Genomic DNA, 10,761 nt, shown 5'->3' with positions numbered 1-10,761 from the left:
TGTCATTAGCCATTAAGATTGATTGGCGTTTACATGAACGTAAAAGTACACGAGAAATGTTGCCACCTGTTGAACAAATGTTTGAACCTATGCAATGTGATAGAGTTTTGTCTAGGGCGCAACGTCAGAAGTTCAGAAGGCGTAATAAGCTGTGTTTTTTCTATGGAGATGCCTCTCATATGATTTCTGTCTGCCCTAAACGAGAGAAACGTTTTGCACACACATTTGCTGTGGGTGGTGTTCAACCTAAATTTCTTCTGGCAATTACTCTGATCTGCTCCCTGTCCACATTTTTCGCTAAGGCTTTTGTGGATTCGGGAGCGGCTCTGAACCTGATGGACTTGGATTTTGCTAAACGTTGTGGGTTTCCTATGACACCTCTGCGGACGCCTATCCCTTTGAGGGGTATTGATGCTACTCCTTTGGCGAAGAATAAACCTCAGTTTTGGACCCAGGTCGCAATGCGGGTGGCCCCAGACCATCAAGAAAATTGCAGATTTTTGGTGTTGCATAATTTGCATGATACCATTGTTCTGGGATTTCCCTGGTTGCAAATCCATAATCCAGTTTTGGATTGGAAATCTGTGTCTGTGGTGAGTTGGGGTTGTCGGTGTGCTCTTTGTGACGCTCCTGTTTTCTCCACCTCTCCCCAGTCGCATGATGTTCCTATTTGGCCGATTTTTATGATGTATTTAGTGAGAATAAGTCTGTGTCTTTGCCTCCTCATAGGAGTTATGACTGTGCAATTGAGTTGAGCCCTGGGTGTAAATTTCCCAAGGGTCGACTTTTCAATTTATCTGTACCCGAGCACGAGGCTATGCGATCTTATATTAAGGAGTCATTGGAGAAGGGTCACATTAGACCATCTTCTTCACCCTTGGGTGCTGGTTATTTTTTCGTGGCCAAGAAAGATGGTTCATTAAGGCCTTGTATTGACTATTGTTCCCTCAACAAAATTACTGTTAAATATCAGTATCCGTTACCCCTGATTTCTGATCTATTCTCCAGAGTTAAAGGTGCTTGCTGGTTTACCAAGCTTAACCTCAGGGGGGCGTATAATCTTATTCGCATTAAGCATGGGGATGAATGGAAGACGGCATTTAATACTCCGGAGGGACATTTTGAGTACCTGGTGATGCCTTTTGGGCTCACTAATGCCCCTTCTGTCTTCCAGTGCTTCATGAATGATATTTTCCGGAACTTTGTGGATAAATTTTTAATCATCTATCTGGATGATATTTTGATCTTTTCCAGGGATTGGGACTCTCATGTGGAACATGTTTGGACTGTGTTCCGGATTTTGAGGGAGAATTCCCTGCATGTTAAGGGATCAAAATGCCTTTTTGGTGTACAGAGGATTTCATTTTTGGGATTTATTTTGTCTCCGTCAACTATTGAAATGGAACTGGCCATGGTACAGGCCATTTATGATTGGGTTCAGCCCACTTCTTTGAAGGCCCTCCAGAAGTTTTTGGGTTTTGCTAATTTTTATCGTAAATTTATAGCTAATTTTTCTGGTATTGCCAAACCATTGACTGATTTGACTAAGAAGGGTGCTGATGTGCTGAATTGGTCTCCAGAGGCTGTTTCTTCCTTTCAGGAGCTGAAGCAGAGGTTCACTTCTGCTCCGGTTTTGCGGCAACCTGATGTCTCACTCCCGTTTCCGGTAGAGGTGGACGCTTCTGAGATTGGTGCAGGAGCTGTTTTGTCCCAAAAAGATCCGGTAACATCTAAAATGAATCCCTGTGCTTTCCTTTCCCGAAAGTTCTCCCCATCCGAACGCAACTATGATGTGGGGAATCGGGAACTGTTAGCCATGAAATGGGCATTTGAGGAGTGGAGACATTGGTTGGAGGGAGCTAAACATCAAGTTGTGGTCCTTACTGACCACAAGAATTTGATTTACCTTGAGTCGGCCAAACGCTTGAATCCTAGACAGGCTAGGTGGGCCTTGTTTTTAACACGTTTTGATTTTGTGGTCTCTTTTCTTCCGGGCACTAAGAATGTCAAGGCAGACGCCCTCTCTAGGAGTTTCTTTGCGGATTCTCCTATTGTGACTAAGCCTGCTACCATCTTAGGTGAGGAGGTAGTTCTTTCTGCCATCTCGCCCGATTTGAGACGTGCTCTGGAAGAGTTTCAGGAGGACAAACCTGAGAGTTGTCCCATTGGAAAATTGCATGTTCCTGACCAGTGGAGGAAGAGAGTAATGTCTGAAGTTCATTGCTCCGCATTGGCTGGTCATCCAGGTATTTTTGGTACTAGAGATTTGGTGAGTCGGTCTTTTTGGTGGCCCGCCTTGTCTCTTGATGTCAGGAATTTTGCGCAGTCCTGTGGGACTTGCTCCCGGTCTAAACCTTGTTCTTGCTCTAGTGGGTTGTTGATGCCTTTGCCGGTGCCCAGGAGGCCATGGACCCATATTTCAATGGATTTTATTTCTGATATGCCTGTCTCTCAGAGAATGACTGTTATTTGGGTGATTTGTGATAGATTCTCTAAGATGGTCCATCTTGTACCACTCCCTAAGTTGCCATCTTCCTCAGAGTTGGTGCCCTTGTTTTTGCAACAGGTGGTTCACTTGCATGGGATTCCTGAGAACATTGTGTCTGACAGAGGAGTTCAGTTTGTTTCTAGATTTTGGAGGACTTTTTGTTCCAAGCTGGGAATTCAGTTGTCCTTCTCTGCGTTTCACCCTCAGACCAATGGGCAGACGGAGAGAACAAACCAGACTTTGGAGTCTTATTTGAGATGTTTTATTTCTGCTGATCAGGATGATTGGGTTTCATTTTTGCCCTTGGCCGAATTTGCTTTAAATAATAGAGCTAGTTCTGCCACTTTGATGTCACCTTTTTTTGTAACTTTGGGTTTCATCCTCGATTCTCTTCAGGGCAGGTGGAGTCTTCTGCCTGCCCAGGTGTTGACACTGTGGTGGAGAGAATGCACCAGATCTGGGACCAAGTGGTGAATAAGTTGTCTCTCTCCCAGGAAAAGGCCCAGCGGTTTTCCAACCGGCATAGGACCATTGGTCCCCGGTTTAAGGTGGGTGATATGGTTTGGTTGCCATCAAAGAATATCTCTATGAAGGTGGCTTCTCCAAAGTTTAAACCTAGATTTATTGGACCTTACATGATTTTTGAGATTCTTAATCCGGTTTCTTTTCGATTGGCTCTTCCTGTTACATTCAAGATCCATAACGTGTTCCATAAGTCTCTGTTGAAGAGATTTGTTGAGCCCTTAGTTCCTGTGGTGGCACCTCCTGACCCTGTATTGGTTGAAGATAATGTGGAATATGAGGTTGAGAAGATACTGGATTCTCATCTGGCTAGACGGAGACTCCAGTATTTGGTTAAGTGGAAGGGTTATGGCCAGGAGGATAATTCTTGGGTCTCTGCATCCTATATTCATGCCGAAAGATTGGTTCTTGGCTTTCATCGGGCCCATCCTGATCGCCCTGGTGGCGTGGATGAGGGTTCGGTGACCCCTCCTCAAGGGGGAGGTACTGTTATGAGCTCATTTTCTCCTTCACCTTTGATGTCCGATGAACTCCCTCTGCTGGTGAAAGGAGGTAGTGAAATCGATTTGGATGGGAAAAACCTGTCATCTGAACAGGTGGAGTGTGATTGGACATCCGGAGTCTCTGAGTGGATATAAGGCCGCCGACGCCCTGCTGGGTTGCTGGTGATCCTCTCTGCTCTGAGCTCTGGCCTCCAGTTTAGTCCTGTCTACTAAAGCTAAGTTTTTGCTCTGCTATTGTTCCATGAGATATTGTCTGGTTTACTTAGTGTTTGTGGTCAGCCAGCCCTGGTTGGGACTGGCTGAACTCCATTTTTGTCTCGGATCAGTTGATCTCTTTGCTCTGTTTTCAGAATATACCTGAGTGCTGATATATTGATTTTGAAGGGTTTTTGCGTGATTGCAGACAGTTGCTTTTCTTTCCTGTCCTATCTAGTTAGTGAGGGCCCCATCGTCTGCGCAGCCTGTCTTTCTGTCTGTGTTTGTGTTTTCATCTGTTTTCACCGTCAATACATGTTGGGGTCTGTCTATTGCTTTGGGGTCTGCTCTGGGGCAGTTTAGATTTTCCCTTTCTTTCTTTAGGTTTATTTAGTTCTCCGACTGTGAACGAGGTGTCTAGGACCACCGTAGGAACATCCCACGGCTACTGTTAGTTGTTGTGAATAGGATCAGGGGTCTGCAATCCGCTAGCTACCAACCTCTCCGGTTTTCTGGACTTAGCTTGTATTTTTGTTTTTTCCTCCTCCGGTGACTCATTCATAACAGCCACCACTTCTCCAAGAAGCACCGAGAACATTTCTCCTTCTAGGAGCACCGACACCACATATTCTCCTTCAAGCAGCACCGCCACCGCCACCAGCGAGCAGCAGAGGGGTGGCCCACATTCCCTCTTTTTCTCATCATGGACACAATCCACCATCGCCAGGCGGGCAAGCAATGTAAGGCAGTCACAAGGTGGTAGTCGGTCCAGGCAGGTGACTCCTGCCCCAAAGAAGACAAAAAAACTAAAGACTTTGTTTGTCAGTCTCCCCTCTCCTTCTAATGTTTCTCAACCTACCTCCATTTCCATCCCTGATCTCCCTTCCCCCACTACTTTAGTCGCCCCTTCACCTAGAACCCCTTCCTCAACTTCCAGCCGTTCCTCATCTCTCCACACCTCCAAAGTATCCCACTCTTCCCTCAAACGTCCTTCAAAATAAAATTATTTAAAAAAAAAAATAAATAAATGTGCAATTCTGCTTTCACAAAATACTGTTTCATTAATGTTTCTTTCGCTGCCTACACACACTGTGCCGTACACACACTGCGCCATACACTTAGCTTTTTTGTCACCACATAGCTCCATTACTGCCACATGTTTCTTGTGTCATTCTTGGAGATATGTGGTCAAAAATACAAATCTATATGACTTGTATTTTCCCCACCAGTCTCTTCAGTCAGCTAATATTACACATACTGAATAGAGGATGTTGTTGAGTGCAAGGTGTATCTATTGTTACCTTGCCAGGTATCATCAAAAGTTAATTGACTATGGTGTGTTTTTACCACCATCAATTAACTTTTTGTGATACAAGGCAAGGTGATTCTAGATATACCTTGTAATTAACCACATCCTCTATTCAGTGTGTGTTGAGAAACTGAGGAGATTACGGGGAAAACACACGCCATATGTACAATTCCCTGCTCTTGTATCATAACTATCACACCTGGCCAGGTGAATACACATGAGTTTTAACCTGCAGTGTCGCTTCAGTCTGCATATATTTCCATCAGACTATATCCAAAAAGAAACAAAGAAAGACAGCTGAGTTTCTAGACGTACTTGTTGACATAATGGATGGTAATATATGCACTTCAGTTTTTAGAAAATCTGTTGCATAAATAATTCTGTATTACATTACAATAGTTATCATCCTTCCCATACCATCAAATCGTTGCCTTATAGTCAATTTTTGAGAGTGCACCGTATCAATAATACTAAAGAGGGATTTGCTGTGCAATCTAGATAATTGTACAGCAGGTTTAAGCAAAGGGGGTATCCTAATGCCATACTTGATGCAGCGCTTAATAAAGTGGAACAGGAGTACACCTTGAGAGAGAAACCCAATGTTAGTAAGAAAATTAAAAACAAAAAACGATTCACGTTTTGTTTTCGCTATAGCCCTATGGATCGACAGATCCTGGCAGCAATAAGATAGAACTGGCATATTTGGAGAGGGACAAAGATTTAATTGATATAGTCTCTAGAGGACCCCTCATTTCATGCAAACGCAGTACGAGAATAAGGGATGTTCTGGTGAGGAATCAAATTTTCACAGAACATGATAATTGGTTGAGTAAAGGAATCCCTAAGGGTAATTTCAAGTGCGGTCATTGCTCTTACTGCAGGTTTCATCGCACTGATCATATCATACATATGGGTGCGATTAACCATTTAGTTTCTGAATTTATTTCATGTAAGACAGATTATGTGGTATATGTTATTTTTTGCCCGTGTCGTTTCTATTATATTGGTAAAACTATATGTTCGTTTCAGGGAACATTATAGGTCCATCACCACAGGGAAAGGGGTACCACGATTAATTAGTCACATTAGGGAAACACATAGAGGTGACCCTAATGTTCTCTCTTTTGCTGGCATCGAAAAAGTCTCTTTACCTCCTCAAGGAGGGAATTTACATAGGATTCTGTTAAGACGTGAATCCAGGTGGATTATGGACACTGGTGCCATGGGACCCACCGGATTTAATGACAGAATAGATATGGCTGTTTTTCTGTAAGTATATTATGAGGTTTTGGAGGTTTTTATTACAAGAATATGTTTTGCTATTTTCTTTCACTGCACTAGACCGCATTGTGATTAGGCATTGTCATCAATGGTCTACATATAACAGTTTCCTTTAGGGATATTCAGATGTGGTATATGATGTAAGTGTTTTTGAATTGCACTTTATATTGGGCTCTGTAGGGATCTTTCATATGAGATAAGCGGCCTTAATTGGTGGTTATTTTCCACACATATATATACTGTATATATATATATATATATATATATATATATATATATATATATAAATACATGCATCCCTCTTTTTCCTCTTTTTTTTCCCCTGTGTTCTAGGTTTTGCTATTTTATATACTCCATTTACTGTTTTTTTGGCGATTGATGTCCTCTTGAGGTGTACATATTTATACCTGCTTTTAATAGTAGTGTAGGATAAAATGGAATATAGAAATTAATTTATTCAGTCAGACGGGTAAATGTCACCAGTTCAGGTATTCGATCTGATGAGACATAGGTAGATGGTTGTTTCATATTTTAGCAGGCTATTGTGTGATATTTGATTCGTATCTGCTTGAAGGATTAGCTATGATAATAGTCATGAGGTCCATTTATTGATCATATTTGTTATTCACTGTTATGGTCTAAATGACAGGGAAAAAAAGTTAAAAAAAGTTATTTGTGCTTGTCTATGTTTTATTATAATGACATTTGTTTTTAACCGATATATGTTGTCACACTGCTTAAACAACAGCTGTGGAAGGAGGAGGTTCTGAATAACGTGATTTTCTAATTAATCCATCACTTCCTTCCACAAAATGACCCGTTGAAGCGCTTTGGTAGCGCGAAACGGCTGTTGTCAGCTGTTTTTCCTCTCCTGATATCACTCCCCCGGCCGACATGTACAACATGTGCCAATAAACCCAGCGATATTTCCACCAGCTCCAGGAGTGCGGTCTTTCTTTCTTTTTGGATATATTCAGCATTGTGGACTTCCAGACCAGCACCCGCAGCTGTCAGCATTGAGTGCTCTGGATACCGCATACCACCAGAAGTCATATGGTAACAGCGGTGCCGTCCGCGTTTCTTTCTTTTTCTCATTTCTATCAGACTGTTGCGATGCTGCAGTTTACCTCTTATGTGTATTATCCTGCCCATGTGTGATAACTTTCTGAAGGTTGGATGCGTTACTTTTGGCGTCCTCCTCACTTCAGCATGACATCAGGCCTGGGTATTGTATTAGTTGTATAAACTTTATTATGTCTACTGTCTGTGTTCAAACTGAAGCCACAGTGATGATACAACAAATAATATTTATAGTCACAGCGTTAGGTGTCATAAATAGTGAGGGATCCAACTGCAGTCCCAAATCACTATTGTTAACATCATGCCAGGTGACACGAAAATTATTTGTATTATCTCCACCGTCGCAGCAAATTGAACTCAAAGTGTAGAGATGATAAAGATCATACAACTTGTGTGTATGTATAGTCACCTGGTCAGGAGTACTAGTAAATTCATGATGCACAAAACACAGCATCATAAATTCACTGGTACACCGGGCCAGATGATTATTGTATTGAAGTGTAAGAAGACAGACCGCACTCGGTACAGGTATCAACACAGGTTTTATATTAACATACACACAAAAGAAAACTTTGTTACACCATTTGCTTTTGCCATTCCACCGCAAATTGGTCCCTCATTTGGCCAACTTCAACGGATGACCTGAGAGGGTGCTGAGTAAATTCAGGCAAGGGGTTAGGAGCTGCATCATCGAGTTCAAAGTTCGTGTGCTCTCTAACCATGACAAAATTGTGTAGAACCACACAGGCCTTCACCACCTCATCCACTGTTTCCAGTTTCAGATTAATGGCTGTGCTGAGAATGCGCCATCTGGAGACAAGTATACCAAAGGCACACTCAACAGTTCTTCTGGCCCTGGTCAACCTGTAATTAAAAATTCTTTTGGTGTGGTCCAAGTCCCGGCTGGAGTAGGGCTTGAGCAGGTTTTGGTACATCTGGAATGCCTCATCCCCAACCATTACAAAGGGCTGTGGCGGACCTTCGGTGTGAGGAAGAGGCCGTGGCATGGGGAAATTGAACTGGTTGCCATACGACCTCCGGCCCATGTCAGAGTTATTACAAGCCTGGGAGTCATTCCGACGGCCAAATGCCCCAATGTCCACTGCAACAAACATACAGTCTGCATCCAAAATGGCCATGAGCACTGTAGAAAAGTACTTTTTATAGTTATAGTACTCAGAGCCTGTTCTTTTTGGTTTTATAATACGGATGTGTTTCCCATCAACAGCACCCAAACAGTTAGGGAAATTGCAGACTGTCCAGAATCTTTCAGCAATTTCAAACCACTTTTCCACGGTGGGCAGGGGCATAAATTCGGGACAGAGAATGTCCCACAAAGCCCAGCAGGTGTCCGCAACTATTCCAGACAAGGTTGATATTCCAATACAGTACTAGAAGTGGAGTGAAGAGAGGCTCTCCCCAGTAGCCAGGAATCTGTGAAACCGAGAAACAACAAAAATTAATATTTGTATATGGATTGTTTACAACCACAAAAAATACATAACACAAGAAAAAAACAATGGCACACAAATATATATGCAGCCTTTCTTTACTACATGGCATAAAAAAAAATACTGCAGCCTTTGGTTAACTACATGGCAGAACAATAATTTCTGCCAGCTTTGGAATAGTCCATGTGAGAACAAAGAAAATTATACATACATTGTTTTTGCAATACTACATACCGCAATGTGACCAGGAGCTGTTCCTCGGGAGGAATCGCACGACGGAGCTGTGTGTCCTGTCTCCGGATGGCATCTTGGACACGACCAAGCAAATACCTGAATGTTTGTTGGGACATCCGTGTGTAATCAGTAAATTTATCCGGGTTTGCCTGGATCTCGCTGTAGAGGGTGTGGTACGCTCCACGGCTCTCACGGAGTTCAATAATCGGATGTATCCACAAACGCCGCCGTTGCCGTCTTCGCTGTCTTTCTCTCTCCCTTTATTGATGGCAAGCAACTGCATAAGCCTGAGCCATCCTGATGTCCAGATCCAAGTTGAAGTGAAAACTCTTCCAGCGCAGATCCATGTTGTCAAGCGAAAATCCAAGCAAAATGTAAAGAATTCAGCTGTAACCTGGGTCTATATAAAGAATTTCCATAAGACATGCCCACTGCTGTCCCATTGGTGGCCTGTTGCAAGAATTTTTCAAGGATTTTCCTCCTGTGATTGTGACACCATTCGCATAAAAAATGGAAAAGCATAAAAACGCATGCAAGCGCAGCGTTTTTTGTCGTAATGCGCACGATGATGCGACAAAAAGACGCAGCGTTTACAAGCGTTTGTAAGCGTTTTTTGCATGCGTTTCATGTGCGCTCGAAACACTGCACAAAAAAGGCGCAAGTATGAAACTAGCCTTTATTCTGCGAGCTATAAGTTTTTTATTTTTTCACTGATGACGCTGTATGGCAGCTCACTTTTTGTGGGACAAGATGGCGTGTTCAGCGGTACCATGGTTATTTATATCCGTCTTTTTGATCGCATGTTATTCCACTTTTTTCGGTGGTATGATAATAAAGCATTGTATTTTGCCTTTTTTTTATTGTGTTCATTAAAGGGGTCAACTAGTGGGACAGTTTTATAGGATGGGTCATTACAGACATGGCGATACCAAATATGTGTATTCTGATTGTTTAGATTTTTTTTTTACATTCAAATATTTATTCAGTGATAGAATAAATATTGAATTTTCATTATTTTTTTTAAATATTTTTACAATTCTTTAAATTTTCTTTACTTTATTCTAATTTTTACGCTTTATCTCACTATGGGACACTCAGTTTTTGCAGGCTGATCCCTTCTATAGCATGCAAATGAAGCTATAGAAGCTGTCAGCGCTGCACTCTGTGCACACAGACCTGAGAGATTTCCTAACATGCATTGCGCATGACAGGAAGTTCTGAGCTCTGGTAACCCGGATGTCGACATGACGACATCAGGTTGCCATGGCAGCGATCCGTCAGCCCTCTGCCTGCTCCCGGAATGCTGCGATTGTGTTCGATCGCAGTATTCTGGGGGTTAAAGTGGAGTGGTCTGTGACGGCTCCTGGCACTTAGTGCTGGGTGTCAGCTTTGAGAATCAGCTGACACCCGGCCACGATCGGCCACGCTCTCCCCGTGTGAACAGGCCGATCGCTGTGACATACTATACTGTCCATGGTCATATAGGCCCTGGTCACATGGACGGTATAGTACGTCTCATGGCAGAAAAGGGTTAACAAGAAACCGTCGTTTTAGATTTTATTTTATAAATCGATAGTGAACATGCAAATAAGAAACTTATAATACCGTATTTTTCGCTTTATAAGACGCACCTGATTATAAGACGCACCCCCAAATTTGGTGAAGAAAAAGAGAAAAAAAATGTTTTTTTATGTTAAA

Source organism: Dendrobates tinctorius, unplaced genomic scaffold, assembly GCF_039654945.1.
Source record: "Dendrobates tinctorius isolate UK_male_01 unplaced genomic scaffold, ASM3965494v1 ptg000326l, whole genome shotgun sequence".
Taxonomy (NCBI): Eukaryota; Metazoa; Chordata; class Amphibia; order Anura; family Dendrobatidae; genus Dendrobates; species Dendrobates tinctorius.
The sequence above is the reverse complement of the archived record's forward strand: the minus strand, read 5'-3'. Positions refer to the sequence as shown.